Genomic DNA, 6,000 nt, shown 5'->3' with positions numbered 1-6,000 from the left:
AATTTTAGACCAATTAACACCGACCAACCCTTGTTTGCATGTATCTTTAATCCAAATAAATTTCTCACTCATTTATCAATATCTTGTTAGTAATTTTGGGTCATGCATATATATGATACATAATTAAATGTGTTAGGGCCATTATTTATAAAGCCAAATAATAAAGTGATCTGACTAAATTAAAGATTTGGCTAAAAGCATATGTCATGAAAATAAATATTGTGTAGAGACCAATTAGTAATTTCTAATATGATGAGGGGCCAAATTAGAAATACTAAAACTTAAGTAATTCAGTTTAAAAATGGTCGTGGTCCCCTTCTGAGAACACACACAGAGTCATAACCTCTTCCTGTTCCTTTCTCCCTATTCCCATCAAGAGAGAAAACCAAAGGCAAAGGGAAATAAAGGTGTTCTACAGGAGAAAAATCACTGTATCATTATGGCCAATTCAGGTACGCTTCCGTTTACTTTTTTACAGCATGATTATCAGTATGGGATATTGCTTATGATTGATTGTTAGAATCAATATTATGATCATATTCTGCGTTTATGCGTACATGTGGTATCAGAGCCACCCATACTTGATTCATGTTTGTCTTTGGTTAATTTAATTAATTTCTATTCAGAACCCTAAATCCCGAAATCCCTAATTCTGAAACCCTTAATCCCAATTTTGTTTTTGGGAGAAAAAAACCCCAAATTGAGAATCATAGGGTTTCTTAAAACCCTAATTGAAGTAAATTATTTTAATTAATTTTGAATTTTGGGTTCAAGACATTTGAACATAAGGATTTATATTTTAGAATATAAATAATTTTATTTATTTTATATATTTTTTTTGGTTGTTTAATATATAAAATAAATATATTTGGTTTTGGAATAAATATATAATCAAATTTTGGTTTTGTTTAATATTTTAAATGAATTAATTGAATCAAGAAGTCACCAAAGTGACCTCTCTTGAGTAGATAGTTCGTGAAAAAATGTTAAATGTTGATGTTTATGTACGTTCATGCGAGTATTGATCGGTCCAAAAGAAGATTAATATTTGGCCGGATTGCATACACACTTGTGATGATAAACATGTGATAATTATAAGGATATAAGGATTTGCTTTGTCGATAATAAATTAATCCAAAGATTAGTTTGTTGTTGGACATCTTTATTATCAATGTTTGATCATTACAACAAGATACCCCTAACAATTAGTATTACTGTCCAAAGACTTGATATTAATGGTGCATTGGTTGTTTTGGGATGGGTTAAACCATTATTTGAATATTTTTTATAATGATTTATTTTATTATGTGAGCATAATAAGTTATTCCTCTAGTTTTATATATATAGCTTCAGTTGCTTCTATATCTACCAATGTGAATTCTGTTCCGATCCTCAACGGAACAAGTTTTAAGGACTGGAAAAGGAACATGGAAATTGTTCTCAACTGCATAAGTCTAAAGCATAGTCTTGCTATGGTCTGTTCTGAGGTCAATTTAGCGTCAGTACCTAGTAACACTTGGTGGTTAGACTCAGGTGCTACTACTAACATAAGTGTTTCTATGAAGGGTTGTCTAAACTACCGGAAGCCAACTAATTCTGAAAGATGGATATATGTTGGAGATGGCAAATCGGTGGAGGTGGAGGCTATTGGGCATTTTAGATTATTGTTATGTATTGGTTTTTATTTGGATTTGAAAGACACTTTTGTTGTGCCGTCATTTAGACGGAATTTAATTTCAGTTTCTTATTTGGACAAATCCGGTTATTCTTGTTCATTTGGAAACAATGAATTTAGTTTGTCTTTTAATTCAAATATTGTTGGAACTGGTTCACTTTTGGCTTATGATAATCTATATTTGCTTGATACTGTGACCACCTATAATGAAACCCTCAATACAGAATCTCAATGTACTAAACGTAAAATTGACAATACTCAATCAGGAGCATTATGACACAAGCGCTTAGGTCACATCTTTAAAAATAGAGTTGAACGACTTGGGTCAAATGGAATCTTAGAGTCCATTGACTTCACAAACTTTGATGTTTGTGTTGAATGCATTAAGAGCAAACAGACCAAAGCGAAGAGATTAGGTGCATATAGAGCTTCAGACGTCTTAGAGTTGATTCATACGGATATTTGTGGGCCATTTCCTACACCTTCTTGGAATAGTCAACAATACTTTATATCATTCATAGACGATTACTCAAGATATGCATACTTATTTCTTATACATGAAAAGTCATAGTCTTTGGATGTGTTCAAATCTTTTAAAGCTGAAGTTGAAAATCAATTCAACAAAAGAATTAAGTCTGTTAGATCTGACCGTGGTAGTGAGTATTATGGCCGATATGATGGATCAGGTGAACAACATCTAGGACCTTTTACCAGGTACCTAGAGAAGTGTGGAATTGTCCCACAATACACCATGCCGGGATCACCCAGTATGAATGGTGTAGCTAAGAGACGAAATCGGACTCTTAAGGATATGATAAGGAGTATGATTTGTCATTCCACCTTACCAGAGTCACTAAAGACGACAACTTATATTCTAAACAGAGTAACAACTAAAGCAACTACCAAAACACCTTATGAGCTTTGGAGTGGGAGAAAGCCTAGTCTAAAGCATTTCCATGTGTGGGGTTGTCCAGCTGAGGCAAGGCCTTATAAGCCAAATGAAAAGAAATTGGACTCCCGAACAATAAATAGTTACTTTATTGGTTATTCTGAGAGATCCAGGGGATATAAATTTTATGATCCCATATTAAAGACAATTTTTGCGACAGGGACTGCTACATTCTTTGAGGATATTGAGTTTGGGGGGAAGAATCAGATTAGGAAATTTGTTTTGGAGGAAGAATCGGTAATAATTCCAGAACCGATTCAAACAATTACTTTTGATGAAGTAAGTTCGGAACCTCCACAAAACATTGCTGATGAACCCCATACTCAAGATGATTTGGTTGTTCGTGAAGAACAAACTCAAGATCCTCAACAACCTATGCTTCATGAGCCAGCACCTTTGCGGAGATCCATGAGAGAAAGGAGAAGTGTCATTTTAGATGATTATGTTGTATTTCCCCAAGAAAATGAAGATCCTAACAATGATGTGATGGAAGATGATCCAATCACCGTTCGTCAAGCCATACAAGATCCTAATTCAGAAAAAATGGATTGAAGCAATGAGGGAAGAGTATAAATCCATGCAAGACAATAAGGTTTGGGAACTTGTCCCATTACCAGAAGGTGTGAAACCCATTGGTTGTAAATGGTTATTTAAGACCAAACGGGATTCTAACGGTAATGTGGAGAGGTATAAGGCTCGTCTTGTAGCTAAGGGATTTACTCAAAAAGAAGGGATTGACTTTAAAGAGACTTTTTCTCCAGTTTCATCAAAAGACTCTTTTAGGACAATTATGGCTCTTGTTGCACATTATGATTTGGAGCTTCATCAAATAGATGTCAAAACGGCATTTCTCAATGGTGACATTGACGAGATGATGTATATGGTGCAACCAGAAAATTTTGTGTCGGGAGACTCAAAGAATATGGTTTGCAAATTGACTAAATCCATTTATGGACTAAAACAAGCATCCCGTCAATGGTACCATAAATTTCATCAAGTAATTCTCTCATTTGGCTTCGAGATGAATCTTGTTGATGATTGTGTGTATCACAAGTTTAAGGGGAGTAAGTTTATTTTCCTGATCTTGTATGTTGATGACATTCTGCTTGCCACTAATGATATAGGCATATTGCACGAAACTAAGAAATTTTTGTCAAAGATTTTTGAAATGAAAGATCTTGGTGACGTCTCCTTTGTATTAGGAATTCAAATACACCGAGACCGATCTCGGGGTATTCTAGGATTATCATAAAGGAACTATATCGATAAAGTTCTTAAAAGGTTTAACATGCATGAATGTAAATCCGGGGATACTCCAGTTGCTAAGGGAGACAAGTTCAGTCTCAATCAGTGCCCAAAGGGAAATTTGGTAATTGAGAAAATGCAGAAGATTCCTTATGCGTCAGCTGTAGGGAGTTTGATGTATGCCCAAGTATGTACGCGTCCAGACATAGCATACATAGTTGGGGTTCTTGGCAGATACTTAAGCAATCCAGTACTGGACCATTGGAAAGCATCAAAGAGGGTCATGAGATATTTAAAGAGAACAAGAGGTTATATGCTCACATACAGGAGGTTAGACCAGTTGGAGATCACTGGGTTTTCTGACTCAGATTTTGTAGGATGTCAAGATAGCTTAAAATCTACTTCAGGTTACATTTTTATGTTGGCAGGTGGTGCGGTTTCTTGGCGCAGTGTTAAACAAACCCTTACAACTTCATCCACCATGGCAGCAAAATTTGTAACATGCTATGAGGCATCTAATCTCTGGATATGGCTGAGAAATTTTGTCACAGGGCTGAAAATTGTGGAAAGCATTGAAAGACCACTTAAGTTATATTGTGACAATAAATCACCTGTATTGTATTCCAACAACAATAGGAGCTCGACTAAGTCGAAGCACATCGACATTAAGTTCCTAGTTGTTAAAGAAAGAGTACAGAGTGGACAGATTTCCATAGAACATTTAGGGACAAACTTCATGATTGTAGATCCTCTAACTAAAGGACTTCCACCCAAGGTCTTTCATGAGCATGTTGCTCACATGGGTGTTTTACAGTTTAAGGAATCTGAGGTTTAGTGGGAGATAGTTTTTTTTTTATATGTTTTATGTTCTATGTTTAATTTCTTGTATGCATACATTAAACTTTCAGACATATTTAGTTATTTATATATGTGGTTTTAATTTTACACTTTGTACATTAAGTTTTTATATTGATCTCATTAAGTTAAAGTTTGGACCAGTTGAAAATAAATGTGTATATACATATCACCTTCACATACTTTTTCATGCTACACATTTCATGATGAATTCATGTCATTTGGTTGTGTCGGGATTATTGATCATTGTTGGTTTTAGTTGCGATTGATGCAATGAAAAACTGGTTTGGTTCTACATACTCATATAATCAATGGACAGGACTTTTGGAGTATGCTCGAGTAATATAATGGCAATTTTGAGCTCATAAAGTCTAACACATTTATAAGGTTGTAAGGACATATATATTTGTGACCAGTGGGAGATTGTTAGTAATTTTGGGTCATGCATATATATGATACATAATTAAATATGTTAGGGCCATTATTTATAAAGCCAAATAATAAAGTGATCTGACTAAATTAAAGATTTGGATAAAGACATATGTCATGAAAATAAATATTGTGTAGAGACCAGTTAGTAATTTCTAATATGATGAGGGGCCAAATTAGAAATACTAAAACTTAAGTAATTCAATTTATAAATGGTCGTGGTCCCCTTCTGAGAACATACACAGAGTCATAACACACTCTTCCTGTTCCTTTCTCCCTATCCCCATCAAGAGAGAAAACCAAAGGGAAATAAAGGTGCTCTATAGGAGGAAGATCACTATATCATTAGTGCTCTAATATTATTGTTATGGCCAATTCAGGTACGCTTTCATTTACTTTTGTTACAGCATGATTATCAGTATGGGATATTATTTATGATTGATTGTTAGAATCAATATTAAAATTATATTCTGCGTTTATGCTTTCATCTCCTTAGACCATTTACAAACATAAAAACCGTAAGAAAGAAAATTAGAAATAATAGTTATATTCTTCCTCTCATATTAAGAATTTTATCCTTCCAAGAAGTCAATCTAGATCTTATAAACACCAACGGAAATAAAAATTCCAAAAAAAGAATAATAATTTTCTATTACAAGTTAAGACAAAATTAACACCTCTAACCAAATTAAGAGTATAATTAGCTAATTGTCCCTTTAAAGGTTTATAATCATTATAAAATGTAAAAGTAAGAATATTTTAAAAGTTAGTTTGAATATATAAGCACCGTTTGTTGTTTGAGTAATATTCTGAATAATTTTCTTGTCCTATAGTGGTAAAATGTATT

This window comes from Vigna unguiculata, chromosome 3, assembly GCF_004118075.2.
Source record: "Vigna unguiculata cultivar IT97K-499-35 chromosome 3, ASM411807v1, whole genome shotgun sequence".
Taxonomy (NCBI): Eukaryota; Viridiplantae; Streptophyta; class Magnoliopsida; order Fabales; family Fabaceae; genus Vigna; species Vigna unguiculata.
This window is presented reverse-complemented; position numbering follows the sequence as displayed.